General features: G+C 39.8%; 1 protein-coding gene across 8 annotated transcripts in view; it reads right to left on the bottom strand.

The window, feature by feature from the left end:
- The window catches only part of TET1 (tet methylcytosine dioxygenase 1), a 134,511-nt gene that overhangs the window by 58,779 nt on the left and 59,666 nt on the right, over positions 1-16,066 (bottom strand). The gene's annotated exons all lie outside the window — the stretch shown is intronic.

Below are 16,066 nucleotides of genomic sequence, written 5' to 3'. Positions count from 1 at the left end.
CATTTGAATTATTTTTGGTTTTCGGTTATTGTAATTATATTGCCGTAACATATTACTCTCACAAAATTAGTTATTTTACCACTTAAAATCCTACAATTCAGTGGTTTTTTTTAGCATATTTACAATGTTATGCAACAATCGTGTCTAATTCCAGAACATTTTCATCACCACTAAGAGAAACTTTTCCCCACTAAGCAATCACTGTTTACCCTAAGTTCCATAATTTATTTTTAAAAAATATTTTATCTTCTTAAAATTTTTAATTTTTTAATCTAATTTAATTTTCTTTTCAGAGAGAGAAGAGGGTTCAAGCGAGTGAGCGGCAGAAAGGGAGGGAGGGAGGGAGAGAGAGAGAAGCAGGGCTTACCCAAAGCGGGGTTCGTGCTCATGCCCTCTCAAAATAAATGAATAAACGTTTAAATTTGTTAAGTTTATTTATTTATTTATTTATTTAGAGAGACAGCGAGAGCAGGGGAAGAACAGAGGGACAGAGAATCCCAAGCAGGCTCTGCACCACCAGCAGAGCCCAACATGGGGCTTGAACTCATGAACCCGTGACATCAGGACCTGAGCTGAAATCAATAACCAAACGCTTAACTGACTGAGCCACCCAGGCACCCCAATCTCAATTTTTTAAAACCATGAAACAGCTCAGCCAAAATTATAGCACAGGAATTCAGACACTAAGGGCATTTCCTCCTGCTGTCAGGGGCAAATGCAAAGACAAGCTCCACCTCCTAATCTTTAATATGGCTCTGCACATTCTACGCAATGCCTCAGGGAGAAAAAAAATGTTAAGTATCAAAACTTAGGAGACTTCCTCTTTAATGAAGATGATATACCCGACTCCACAGACGAACAAGGAGTATTGGCTGAAAAATGGAATCAAGGTTCAGGATAGTTATAGTTACATTCAAAATATAAAATATTGAAGCATTATCCAATTGTGTAATTAAACACTAAACAATCTTAGTAGAAATAAATTCTATCTAATTTCTTAAAAAAAAATTTTCTTTTAACGTTTTATTTATTTTGGAGACAGGGAGAGACAGCATGAACAGGGGAGGGTCAGAGAGAGGGAGACACAGAATCTGAAACAGGCTCCAGGCTCTGAGTTGTCAGCACAGAGCCCGACGCGGGGCTCGAACTCACGGACCGTGAGATCATGACCTGAGCCGAAGTCGGCCGCTTAACCGACTGAGCCACCCAGGCGCCCTTCTAATTTCTTGGTCAGGGTACACAAGTTACACAGGTTATGTTCAGTTTGTCAAAATATATGATACACACATATATACACATACATTTTCTGTATCCTTATTACATTTCAATAAGATTAATTAAAAATTAATCTGAGATAGTGGACTTTTTTTTTAAGACAGCAATGGTCTTTAATTAAGGAGCGACTGGGTGGCTCAGTTGGTTAAGCGTCTGACTTCAACTCAAGTGAATCTCATGATTCATGGGTTCAAGCCTGAGTTGGGCTCTGAACTGACAGCCTGGAGCCTGCTTTGGAGTCTATGTTTCCCTCTCTCTGCCTCTCCTTCACTCATTCTTTCTCTCTCACTCTTTCAAAAATGAACAATGAAAAAAATTAAAAAAAAAAAAAAGAATCTTAAAAAAAAAAATTCCATTGTTAATAGGCAAAAATGTCCAGGATATACTGGACAGTTGAAAAAACCCAACCAGGGGTGCCTGGGTGGCTCAGTCGGTTGGGCGTCCAACTTCGGCTCAGGTCATGATCTCGAGGTCCGTGAGTTCGAGCCCCGCATCGGGCTCTGGGCTGACGGCTCAGAGCCTGGAGCCTGTTTCGGATTCTGTGTCTCCCTCTCTCTCTGACCCTCCCCTGCTCATGCTCTGTCTCTATCTGTCTCAAAAATAAATAAATGTTAAAAAAAAAATTAAAAAAAAAAAAAAAAGAAAAAACCCAACCAAACAAAAAAGAGGATATAGAACCTGTACACATAATGCTTTTATTTTTTAAAATAAAAAAAAGTGGGTGGGGCACCTGGGTGGCTCAGTTGAGTGTCAGACTTCAGCTCAGGTCATGATCTCATGCATGGTTCATGGGTTAGAGCCCTGTATCAGGCTCTGTGCTGACAGCTTAGAGCCTGGAGCCTGTTTCGGATTCTGTATCTACCTCTGTCTCTGCCCCTCCCCTGCTTGCATTCTGTCTCTTTCTTTCTCTCTCTCTACCCCTTCCCCACTCACACTGCCTTTCTCTCTCAAAAATAAACATTAAAAAAAAAAAGTCCTAATTAAATAGAGTTTTGATTTTTTAAATTTATTTCCTTTAGGGGCACCTGAGTTGCTCAGTCACTTAAGCATCTGACTGGCTCAGGTCATGATCTGACAGTTCCTGGGATCAAAACCAACATCGGGCTGTCTGCTGTCAGCTCAGGGCCAGCTTTGGATCCTCTGTCGCCCTCTGTGTGCCCCTCCCCTACTCATGTGCAAGCGCAGGTGATCTCTCTCTCTCAAAAATAAATAAACATTAAAATATATTTCCCTTAAATTTAAACCAAAATTGGGGCACTTGGGTGCCCCAGTTGGTTAAGTGGTTGAACTTCAGCTCAGGTCATGATCTCATGTTTTGTGGGTTTGAGACCTGCATCAGGCTCTATGCTCTCAGCTTGGAGCCTGGAGCCTGCTTCGGATTTTGTGTCTCCCTCTCTCTCTGCCTCTCCCCCACTCCCACTGTGTGTGTGTCTCTCTCTCTAAAAAATAAACATTAAAAAATAAATAACTAAATGTAAACCAAAATTGATTAAGCTTCCTATGAAAAGATTTCTAGCATACAGTAAGTGAAAAAAGCTCAAAGTTTATGTAGTATCAAATTACAAATTAAAGCATAAAGAAAGGGTGTGGAGTATATATGTATTTTATATATATACATAAATATATAGTAAGTTTATATATTAAAATATTTCAGGAATACCTGGCTGGCTCAGTGATTAGAGTGTGCGACTCAGTCTCAGGGTTCTGAGTTCGAGCCCCACGTTCCATAGAGAGATTGATGAAAAAAAATAAAATATAAAAAAAATATTTCAGGAAGGCTATGCACAATTGTCTACTTGTGTCGTATAGAAACTGTACTCAGTAGAATACTGGTAAATGTTTGACAATCAGATTGGGAAATGAGAGGGAGGAAACACTTTTGCAGTGTGGGCCAATTTTCATGGTGTGCACACCTCCACCATGGTGGACTGTAAATTATCAGCATGACACCCGAGAGGGTGTTAGGAAGAAAGGCACACAATCCCAGAGCTGGAAGGAACTGATTTCATCATACCACTGAGTGCGCCAACAGAGACTGCTGGTGCAACAGGCTCCAGTAACTACATTATGAATTTTTCTTTTAAGTTTATTTTTATTTTGAGAGAGAGCGAGCAGGAGAGGGGCAGAGAGAGGGAGGGGAAGAGGGAGAGAGAGAGAGAGAGACAGAGAGAGAGAGAGAGAGAGAGACAGAGAGAGAGAGAGAGAAAATCCCAAGGAGGCTCCAGTGCGGAGCCCGTTGCATGGCTCTAATCCAGGAACTATGAGATAGTGACTTGAGCAGAAACAAGAGTCGCACGCTTAGCTGACTGAGTCACCCAGGCGCACCTGAATTTTTCTTTTTTAATGAAGACTTCCTTGACATTTAATCTACTTAGGCACAGTGAATTCCCAAATATCCATTTTGTGCCTCAAAACATTTGTTAACATCTACCTTCTCTAATGAGAAGCCAACTCTCCAAAGGGAGTGAATACTGAAATGATGGCTGTTTTATTCCCTTTCTATATGCACTCTGGGGACCCAAACTCATGCCACCTGCCCACTTGTGTTTTGTCTCTTCCTCCTCTACCACCCAAGGCTACCATTTAAGGGACAGTGAGTAATTCAAAGTCTCACAGCTTTCTCCTTTGTGCGCTATACTAGTCACAAGAATAGAAGTTGCTCTGGGCCCCTCTCACCCATCCCAAACCAACAGGAATGTTGAACACCTTAGATCAGATCTGAGCCCAAGAGTTGCTGAGCCCCCTCTGTTCTCTTATTTCTCCACATTCCTATCATAGTGATACTCTTACACCCATTCTTGAATGAGCTCAAATGGCATTGAGCAAAGTGGTATTTGATTCTGAAATGACTATGCCCTTTGGACAGAATCTGACTATAGCCTCTCCCAACACTCACATTCCATACATGCTGTATTCCATACATGCTGTATCAAGAAACAGGTGCTCAGATGACATGAAAACATCTTTCAAAGCATGTACACAGACATGATCCACAAGACTCTGACCTTTACTATAGGTAGATCAGTGCTTCAACGTGCCTTTTGTTTTTGTTTTGTTTCGTTTTACCGCCCGCCCTCCCCCCCCCCCCCCATCCCAGGAGTCTTTTAAAGCTTTTTTTTCCCTAATAAACTTAGGGAAATGAAATTTAAATTTCACAAATATAGTGTGTATGTTTATGGAATGTAGCCCCATTGTAATTTCTACGATTTTTTCCACCTTTTCCCCCCAACCAAGATAACCTTTATCCCCTTTGAGGAAAAAATAAAAATTAAAAAAAATAACACGCAGAAGAAAAGGAGCATCCCACAAAGTGCTTATACCTAATCAGAAGCAACACCCTCAGGACTTATGTTCTCAACCTAAAAATTAAGTGTTTGGAGAAAAAATTCAGGAGGCCCACTGGTGGTTCCATTAATGTTGACTTTCAGATGATGCAATCATACTGGATACTGTATTTTACCTCCTACATTCCCACAGAAGCATGGAGGTCAGCCCCTGCTCTGCACAACTGCTTGTGAACAAACCCAAATTTAAACCAAAAGGAAAGATTAACCAGTCATTCACCAAAGCGAAAATAAACATTTAACGCACATACACAAAAAAATCCTCCTTCAAAGTAGACCTGCAAAATAGTTACCTTATTTTGCGACGACAGTAAAAATTGTCTAGCTCTTTCCTTTTTTAGGCATAAAAAAAGGACACCTAGCCACCAAGTGTTGTAGCCCTAATATTTGAGCATTGCCTCTATCCTGTTTCTCCAGTTTGCCTACAGCCACCCTGTGAGATTTCCAAAGTTCAGAGAAAGACAGGAGAGGGTGGGGTCTAAGGGACTGAGTTTGCACGTGTCCCCACTGGTCCCCACTGGTCCCCATTGGTCCTACCTTGGTGCCAGAATGAATTATGGTTCTTCCACACCTGGGCCAAATAGAAGCCATTGCAGAGACTTGGAAAGTTCCTTTTCCAATTCAATCCACCAGATACAGACTTCTTTTCTATTCTAAAGTTTTTACTCCAATCCCCAACAAAAACCCCACCCTTATTTGGCCACAGGGTCTCAGAATCCAAAGTAAATCCTTTACGTGGGGGTGGGGCAGAGGAGGGGAATCATGTCATTAGAGGGAGGGACAACTACTATTTAATGCAGAAACATGTAAATTGTAGATTGGCTCCAAATGTATACAAAACTGAGGTAAGAACTCAACCTCTCTGGTCCCAGGTGCCCTTGTTCCTGACCTCCTCCTCTGAAGCTTTGAGCCAGTACAATTTACTCCAAGTCAAAAAGACTAAAAACATTCAGACCCGAAATCTTCCTGAAGCTATCATCCTATCAAATTCCCTGGACATTCAAATATCTTAAATGGCTACCCCAAGATTAGACATGAGTCCTCAATCGCCAAATTCTATCATTCCTTAACCTACTCTTTTTAGACCTCCAAGGAGAGTCTCAACTGAAATTCTAAAATCTAGGTCTCCTTGGAGCTCCACACTTATGTGCCTCTGTCCCCAGGCTGTAGGTGTGTCCCCCTGAGCCTACAACTTGGAGGATTCCAAAGAGAAACCCGTGTCCTTTTGTTCTTCAGACTTTTCATGAACAATCTTACCCATGCTTAAAGTTAAAAACCAACTCTTATCCAGTGTATTTTATTCTTTATATTTTGTGTACCTTCTTTCAAGTACTTGTCGGAATATGGGCTTTATTGGAATCAGACAGACTTTGGCTACTTTCCCTGGTTCCATCCTTATAAAACATGTGGCCTAGAGTAAGCCTTGCTCTATGGAGCCTCTTTGAGCCTCAGTTTCCTTTTTTTTTCCTTAAAAGAATTTTAACATGATTATTTTTTAATTTTTTAAGTAGGCTTAACACCCAGCATGGAACCCATTGTGGGGGCTGAATTCACAATTGCGAGATCAAGACCTGAGCTGAGATGGAGTCGGATGCTTAACCAACTGAGCCACCCAGGTGCTCAAGCCTCAGTTTCCTTAAGAAAAATCAGGATGGGTAACAGCATTCACTGAACAAGTTTATTTTGAGGATTAAATGAAACTATGTATTTACATATATTGTTAGACCTTATTACGTGCGGAAACGAACTATTTAGGGGAAGGATATCTATTAAGTAGTTCTTTCTTTGCTACATATATGTCCTTCAATATATAGCAAAACCTACTAATTCCAGTGTCAAGTCCACAATTAAGAAAAAAGAATATTTATTAGTGGTTATTATGCATTGAGCACTGACTGCTGGCTAGTCATCAAAATTAACACTCTATTGGAACTATCTCATTTATGAGCTTCTCCTACTAAGTGTATTAATATCTCCATTTTTCTCATAGAAGTTTAAAAAGCTTAAGTAACAATCCAAACTCAAATGAATACTCTCAGAGCCAGAATCAATCAAGGTGCCTGTCTCTCACAAGACCTTAGTGTTTAAACTCAAGGCACTGCTCTTTAAGTAATAATTAACATTTATGATGAATTCGATTAGTTACTAATATTTAGTAATGTTTACTGAACTAAGATTATGATAGATGCTTAACACTTAAAAGAACAACACAGTTCCTGTGATACTTTCTTTTCCCAGATTGTGGGAATTCTTGTTTTTTGGACCCACTAGCCTACTTTCATTCACCTGTTTTGAGTTGTAACAGCATATACAGCATTGCTATTCAAAATATTATCACCTTTTGTGCAAATTCTATATATGCACTCTATATCAAGTGATGAAGTAGACTTGGGTGAAATTAGAATCCAATTTACAATCCAACTCTTGAGGATATGGTCAGAGGCCATTGTCTCTTTTCTCTCCAAATGTTCCTTGGACTATATCCCTCCTTACTTCTGAATAACCCTGATTTGCTTTACCTTTTCCTAACTTTTTGCTCAAAATGATCAGTTTCATCTAATTACAAGGTTCGGTGAAAATGTACTGGTATTAAGTAATACCCCAATATGTAGTGCCACATTAATTTTTAAAAAACAATTAAAAGAACACACAAAAAAATGGCAGCTTACTTAATTCAATCAGACAGGAGTCAATCACAATGCAGTTTATATGCACTCATACTGTCAACGCTCGGCATACAAAGTAGGTTCCAAATACCTTGTTTTTCTCTTTTCTTTTCAGGGCATTTAAATGCTCCTCAAGATTTCAGGAGACTTGTCCCATGACAAATCCTGTTTTTCACTAGGGTTTATCCCCTATCAAGTCATTTTGCTTGGAATGCTCCTCCCTGGAATGATCAAAGATAAATCCAAGGACTTTGCCTCACCTAACTCCATCCAGGAGGCCATCAGATAACTAGTTTAATTCAAGATCCCACAAAGTAACAACAAAGGTTTCTTCAACTTTCAGTTCTTTCCAATATGGCTCACGTGGCCTTGGATCTTCCATGTGACATTGGGCCCTCCCTCAATGTTTCCCCTTGAAGAAAAGAAAAAGTGTCTACTTCTGTCTAGGCTTTCTAAGAATATAAGCTCCAAGAATACTGAGTATTTATTCAGCACTTAGCTGGTGATGATATGCACAGAGGTATTTACACATTCCTAACAGAAAAATCAGAGACCATTCTGGAGCCAAAGTATCAAGATCTGTATATCTTTCCCTTCTAGCTCCTTCCCCACAGGCCATAACAAACTCAAGTCTTTTCTAACTTAAAAAAAACAAAACAGGGGCGCCTGGGTGGCGCAGTCGGTTAAGCGTCCGACTTCAGCCAGGTCACGATCTCACGGTCCGGGAGTTTGAGCCCCGCGTCGGGCTCTGGGCTGATGGCTCAGAGCCTGGAGCCTGTTTCGGATTCTGTGTCTCCCTCTCTCTCTGCCCCTCCCCCGTTCATGCTCTGTCTCTCTCTGTCCCAAAAATAAATAAATGTTGAAAAAAAATTAAAAACAAACAAACAAACAAAACAAAACAAAACAAAAAAACACCAAAAAACCTAGAGAAGCATTGAGCTCTCACCCTATCTCACTGCACCATTTTTACAAAAAAAAAAAAAAAAAAAAAATGGCCTTCAAATAACTATCTGCGATTCTGGACTAGAGCGCACTCTTCAGCCTACAATATAATTAGGCTTCTGCAGCCACCACCTCACTAAAACTGCCCAAGACTCACCAGTGCAGTCCCAATTCCCAAATTCATTTCAGTGTCAGAATATCTTTTGATACTCTTGCTCAATTCTTTAAGATTCTCCCTTCAATTCTCCACACGTCATTTCAGTCTCCTTTGCTGGCTTTTCTGCCTACTTATAAGTTTTCATTTTTTTAATGTTTAGTTTTTAGAGAGACCAAGCTTGCGTGAGTGGGGGAGGGGCGGAGGGCAGGGGGGGGGGGGGACAGAGGATTTGAAGTGATCTCTGCAAACCGTGAGATCATAATCTGAGCCGAAGTCAGACACTCAACTGACTGAGCCAACCAGGTGCCCCTTTTCTGCCCACTTATAAGTGATGTTGTTCCCTTTTGCCTTCTCTCACGTCTCCCCATTTATCTACATATAGGCTTTCAGTTTACACCTGCTTGCTGATGACTCTTACGGCAAAACAAGATCTTTCCTCTAAACTACAAACTCAGATGCCAACTGGGCATCCTCACCAGGCAACTGAAACCCAACCATATCTAAAAGTTAATGAGTTATCTCTACTCTCACCCTGCTTTAACTCCAAAACCCACCTAGTATAATAACCCATGAGTCTTGTCAGAAGCCTCCTGCATTCAAAACCCAAATTCAGACAATGAATTCAGCAGTCTTGTTAAAACCTCTTCCTTTCATCCTGTGTTCTTCATTCCTACTGCTTTTGGCTCAGTGCATTCATTCTACAAATGTTTACAAGAGTACCTGCAACATGCTGTAGGCATGGTTAATGGGAGAGTTAACCCAGGAGGTACCAGATCTTACGGATATTACACTCAAATGAAGGTTAGGTAACAAACATTTTCAGAATCTAGTCTTTTACCACTACCCTTAGTGGATTAACCTCAGCAATGGGATTAGTTTCCAGTATGTAGCAGGTTGATACTTTTATATACTGTAGTTCTAAGGAAGCACTTTCCAATGAAAATACAATATGGGCTCCGAAATCATCTTAAAATTTTTAGGAGGTGTCTTTCTTTCTTTCTTTCTTTCTTTCTTTCTTTCTTTCTTTCTTTCTTTCTTGTTTATTTATTTATTGAGAGAAGAAAGAAAGGGAGGGAGAGGTTCCCAAGCAGGCAAAATTTTTAGGAGGGATGTTTCTATCTTTCTTTCTTTCTTTCTTTTTTTAAGTTTATTTATTTATTGAGTGAAGAAAGAAAGGGAGGAAGTGGATCCTAAGCAGGCTCCAAGCTGCCATCGTGGAGCCCAGCCTGGGATTTGATCCCATGAACCGTGAGATTATGACCTGAGAGGAAATCAGTAGATAGATGCTTAACTGACTGAGTCACCCAGGCGCCCAAGGAAGTATATTTCTTAAAAGTAAAAGGAACAGGTGAAACAAATTTTAATATATTTCGATTTAAGTCATCATATAAAAACTATTATTACAACATGTATGAATATAAAAATTAGCGGAGATATTTTAGTGTTTGTATATTAAGTCTAAGAAATTCAGTGCATGTTACACATGACGCAAATTAATTCATTGCCAAATTTTCAATGATTAAAGTAAAATGTAACCCCAAAACAAACTTGTATGGTAATAAAAATATTTCACTTTAATTCACTTTTAGCTTTTAAATCAATTAAACTTAATTCAAATTATGAAGTCAGTTTCTTAGTTGTACCACCCATATTTCAAGTATTAGATATGCAGTTATTTAAGGAAATCGGTTTACATGCAAATCTCATGGCTTTAGGCCACATTCCACAAGCACCTGGCTAAACAACAACATCACCCTGGGGTTTTTAGAAAACGAGATTCTAAACTAGCCCCTGCACAGTTCCTTTATTCTGAAGGTGGAAACTCTAGAAAGATTCAAAAAGAGCTTGGTAAGGGAACCTGGGAACCACTAACCACCAGAGCAAAATTCACATTTTTCAGTACAAGAAAGGCCTCCAAGATCCTAGCCTTGGCCAAATTTTACACAATGTATCTTGCACTGGCAGTATCCCCAGACCAACCCCCCACCCCCAAGTTAGCTTCCCCTTGGCTATTTTAGGCAGCCCAGTCTTTTCTCAAGTAGCAGTTTTTATAGTAGAATGCCCCTTAATCATTCAACCTTCCCCCATCCATTTTGCCCCCAAAAAGACCCCACCTAGAATTAGAAGAAAGGTATCTGTAGAAATCAACTATTTTTGAAAATCCCCCATCTGGTAAAAAATCAAGCATTTCTTAACCATCCCCCTCCCCACCTGCCCCCACTCAGATAAACCGAACACTCCTTCCTTTACTATCTCTGAATGGCCATTTATCATTATCAATTGATTGTACCTACTTATTTGTTTGCAATGCTGTCTCTTCATCCTGGACTTTAGTCCCCAGAGTACAGATCTTGGTGATTTGTCTTCTAGGCTCAAAAATGTGTTTTATTTTGGGGCACCTGGGTGGCTTAGTCTACTGAGCGTTTGACTTGGGCTCAGGTCATCATCTTACGGTTCGGGGTTCAAGCCCCACATTGGGCTCAATGCTGTCAGCCTCTCAGCAAGGAGCCCACTTTGGATCTTCTGTCTCCCTCTCTCTGCCCCTCCCCCACTTGCACTCTCCCAAAAAGAAATACATATCAAAAACAAATAAATAATTTCTTTACTGTGTTTTATTTAGGGGACAAATGGGGAGATCTAAGTATACACTTGGTATTAGATAGTATTAGGGTATTGTAATAATGTATGATTATATGGTATGATTTAACTTTAAAGATGATTACCTACAACTTTCCGATGGTTTGTACACATACAAAAACTCAGTTATTGGTGGTGTTCACTGCCATATTCTCTCAACTTGTTTTCTGTGTAAATTTTTTATTTAAAAAGCTGGATGATTATCTGAATAAAATATGAATGAGAGGTACGTGGGTGGCTCAGTTGGTTGACTGTCCAATTCCAGCTCTGGTCAGGATCTCATGGTTCTCGAGTTTGTGGCCCACATTGGGCTCTGTGTTGCCAGTGCGAAGCCTGCTCCAGATCTTCTGTGTCCCTCTCTCTCTGCCCCTCCCCTGCTCGCTCTGTCTCAAAACTAAATAAACTTATAAAACATAAATACATAATGAATAAGTACACGAATGAACTTAGAAGAAAAACACAGGATGCTTTAATCTGGGGAGACTTTCCAATTTAGCTTGTATTCATTTGTAAATATTATTTTAGAATAAAGGAACAGCTCTTCTTTTCTAAATGTCAATTTTTCAAATACTTGTTTTCAGAAAGTGCTGCTTCTGAAACCAGACACCTTAAGTAGCAGGATTGGTTAGGAAGTTATTTTATATAAACTTGTTCTAGTCTTTTCTTGTCTCCCGCAAAACAGTCCCCAGGACATAGCATCACTAGACTGACTCCTTTCTCATCCACCACCAGTCTGTATATAACACCTTTCCCCACAACCAGAGCTCCAGTTTTCTTCTAATTCCCCCCCCTTTTTTTAATTTTTTTTTAACGTTTATTTATTTTTGAGACAGAGAGAGACAAAGCATAAACAAGGGAGGGTCAGAGAGAGGGAGACACAGAATCTGAAACAGGCTCCAGGCTCTGAGTTGTCAGCACAGAGCCCGACGTGGGGCTCGAACTCACGGACCGTGAGATCATGACCTGAGCCGAAGTTGGCTGCTCAACCGACTGAGCCACACAGGTGCCCCTAATTCCCCTTTTAATGCATGACTCAATCGTGGCAAGAAGAGAAACCCAGGTAAGCACTTACAGGCAAAGTCATGAAGCTAGGAGCTACTACAAACCAATACAAGTTACCATCATGGGTTTACTCCTTTTTTCCTTCTTTTATTTCCATAAAATAAGTACAATGATGGAAATTTTTGCCCTATCTTTCTCTTTTTATTTGAAGTAATAATTTGGGGCGCCTGGATGGCTCAGTCGGTTGAGCGTCCGACTTCGGCTCAGGTCATGATCTCGTGTTCTGTGAGTTCAAACCATGCGTCAGGCTCTGTGCTGACAGCTCAGAGCCTGGAGCCTGCTTCTGATCCTGTGTCTCCCTCTCTCTGCCCCTCCCCCGCTCATGCTCGCGCACTCTCTCTCTCTCTCTCTCTGTCAAAAATAAATAAACGTTAAAAAAAGCTTTAAAAAAAGAAGTAATAATTTAAGTGGCACCTGAATGCCTCAGTCAGTTAAGCATCCAACTCAATTTCTTCTCAGGTCATGATCCCATGGTTCATGACTTCAAACAACGCGTGGGGTTCTGTACTGACCGCATGGAGCCTGCTTGGGATTCTATCTCTCCCACTCTCTCTGCCTCTCTCTCTCAAAATAAATAAATAAACTTAAAAAAATAAAAAGAGAGGCGCCTGGGTGGCTCCATCGGTTAAGCGTCCGACTTCAGCTCAGGTCATGATCTCACAGTTCGTGGGTTCGAGCCCTGTGTCGGGCTCTGTGCTGACAGCTCAGAGCCTGGAGCCTGCTTCAGATTCTGTGTCTCCCTCTCTCTCTACCTCTCCCCCGCTCGCACTCTGTCTGTCTCTCTCAAAAATAAATAAAATGTTAAAAAATTTTTTTTAAATAGAAAGAAATAAGTGATAATTTAAAAATATTTTGGGGCACCTAGGTGACTCCATCGGTTAAGCGTCCGATTTCGGCTCAGATCATGATCTCACGGTTTGTGGGCTTGAGCCCCGTGTCGGGCTCTGTGCTGACAGCTCAGAGCCTGGAGCCTGCTTCGGATTCTGTGTCTCCCTCTCTCTCTCTCTGCCCCTCCCCTGCTTGTGATCTGTCTCTCTCTCTCTCTCAAGAATAAACATTAAAAAAAATTTTTTTAATAAAAATTTCTAGATTTACATGTTTCTTTAATAAGAAAAATAATTAAGAAACATTTATAAGAATGTTTATGGAAGACCTGTTTGAGCTGCATCATAACAGCAAATACTTCAAAAACAATACAGGACTAGGTGAAAAAAGCATGGTATGGTATGTCTGTATAATGGAATTCTAGGTAGCCAATGAAATATTATGTACCGAAATGGCAAAGGGTCCAAAACATTTCATGAGAAGAGCAGTTGAAGAGGAACATGTAATACAGTTTTCTATGTGTGTATGTGGGGATGTCTGGGGAGAAATCTCTAAGTGTAGATTTAAAACAACCAAGGGGCATCTGGGTGGCTCAGTCGGTTAAGCGTCCGACTTCAGCTCAGGCCACGATCTCACGGTTTGTGGCTTTGAGCCCCACATTGGGCTCTGTGTTGACAGCTCAGAGCCTGGAGCCTGCTTAGGATTCTGTGTCTCCCTCTCTCTCTGCCTCTCCCCCACTCACACTCTGTCTCTGTCTCGGTCTCTCTCTTTCTCTCTCTCAAAAATAAACATTAAAAAAAATTAAAAACAACTGAAGAGGGGGCACCAAGCTGGCTAACTGGGGAGAACACTCAACTCTTGATTTTAGGGATGTGAATTCAAGCACCACATTAGGTGTATAGATTAATCATAATAAAATCTTAAAAAAAATAAAAAATAAATTAATAGGGGGCACCTGGGTGGCTCAGTTGGTTATGCATCAACTCATGATTTCGGCTCAGGATGTGATCTCTCTGTTCATAGGTTCCTGGGTTTCAGCCTGGAGCCTGCTTGGGATTCCCTATCTCTGCCCCTCCCCTGCTCTCTCTCTCTCTCTCTCTCTCTTTTAAACACATAAGTATTTTAAAAAATAAATAATAAAATAAAACATCTGAAGAGATACACAGAAAACTAGTCCTGAGGTTATTGATGTGAAATAAAAGAGATGGAAAGGACAGGAGAAAGAAAATGGGAATTGTAACATTTAGCACTTTGCTATTTAAAATTTTTTTCAACCAGTATCTGTTCCTTTTATATTTTTTAAATTATAAATGCATACAAAACTGAAAAACCAGAAAAGTACATCTGCCAAATTCCAGTATTAATTAATTTTCTATAAACAGAGGTTTCATTCCATTAATAATAGATAAATGTTAAGGATCTAAATAGGTATTTTTCCAAAGACTAAAATGCATATGGCCAACAGGTACTTGAAAAGGTGCTAATCATGATTAATTATCACAGAAATGTAAATCAAAAGCAAAATGTGATATTACCTTAATGAGGTAGCAGCATTATTCACGATTGTCAAGGTAAGGAATTGGGTTAACCGAAGTGTCTCCAGACAAATGAATGGGGACAGATAAATGGGTAAAGAAAACGTGTGTATATGTGTGTGTGCGTGTGTGCATGCACACATATTGGAATAGATTATTCAGCCTTTGCTTTCTTTTTAAAAATTTATTTTGAGAGAGAGAGAGAGAGAGAGAATCCAAGCAGCCTCCACACTGTCAGTTGTAGAGCCTAACACAGGGATCAGTCCCAAGAACCATGAGATCATGACCAGAGCTGTGATCAAGAGTTAGACGATCAACCAACTGAGCTACCCAGGTGTCCCTTATTCAGTCTTTAAAATGGAGGAGGAAATCCTGTCATTTGAAACAATATGGATGACCCTCAGAGGCATTATTGTAAGCGAAATATGTCAGAGAAAGACAAATATTGCATGGAAACACTTACACATGAAATCTAAAATTTTAAAAAGACAAACTCAAAGAAACAGTAAAAAAAAAAAAAAAAGCGATTGCCAGAGACTGCGGGGGTTGGGGGGTGGCGGCCGGGAGTGGAGCAAGTAGGGAGAGGTTGGTAAAAAGGGCACAAGTTTTCAGTTATAAGATGAATAAAGGCTGTGGATCCAATGTACAACATGGTGACTATAGTTAATAACACTGTGCTATATAATTAAATTTGCTAAAGGAGTAGAATTCAAATGTTCTCACTGAAAAGAAAAATTAAAGTTAAATCTGTGAAGTAACATATGTGTTACTTTGATGGGGGAATTCTTCCATGGTGCTATACATAAATCAAATCACCACATTACACACTTTAAATATCCAAATTTGCCAGTTATACCTCAATAAAGCTGGAAAACCCTTAGTAATAATTTTAAATGTAAAACAATATAATCAATTTAAAAATGTCAGACTGACAAACAATAATAATTCATAATATCTAGACACGAGAAACTCGTGACTCTTGGTTCAATTTCAAATTTATAGATGGCAGGGAGCCTGGAAGCTCCGTTAAGCATCTGACTCTTGATCTAGTTTCCTGAGATGGGAGCCCTGCCACTGGCTCCCTGCTGACAGGGTGGAGCCTGCTTGGGATTCCCTCTCCCTTTTTCTCTGCCCCTCCCCTGCTTGCACAAATGGGTGCAATAAATAAATAAAGAAATGGCAGTAGTTACCAAAAATTTAAGTGTATGCATCAAAGCATATTCTACTTTTGTTTATATTTCTCTGAAATATTTTTGCCCCTCCTATGAGTTTGAACTCTCTTTCCTTTAGAAGTGTCCCTTGTGTGTAGTATATCACTTAATTTAGACTTCGTTTTATTTACCTAATCTGAAGCATGTCTTTTAGATGGTGGTTATATTTTATAGACACACTGTAATAATAAGTGTTTGGTGCTGGTAGGTTTTTTGCTAAATGGGTTATTTTTCTTTTTATTCTCTTTTCCTCTATTAATTTAAAAGACATAGACTCTCTTTTACATTTACTACTGATTCCTGTCATGTCTTTAAATATTATTAACTCCATATTTCTCAATTTATTAAAATGATAATGGACATCTACTTAAACTGATCCAAAAAGGAGCACACAGTAAATTAATATGAAAAG

The sequence above is a fragment of the Acinonyx jubatus genome, chromosome D2 (genome assembly GCF_027475565.1).
Source record: "Acinonyx jubatus isolate Ajub_Pintada_27869175 chromosome D2, VMU_Ajub_asm_v1.0, whole genome shotgun sequence".
Classification (NCBI taxonomy): Eukaryota; Metazoa; Chordata; class Mammalia; order Carnivora; family Felidae; genus Acinonyx; species Acinonyx jubatus.
Note: the sequence above shows the minus strand (reverse complement) of the source record. Positions and strands in the feature narration are given on the sequence as shown.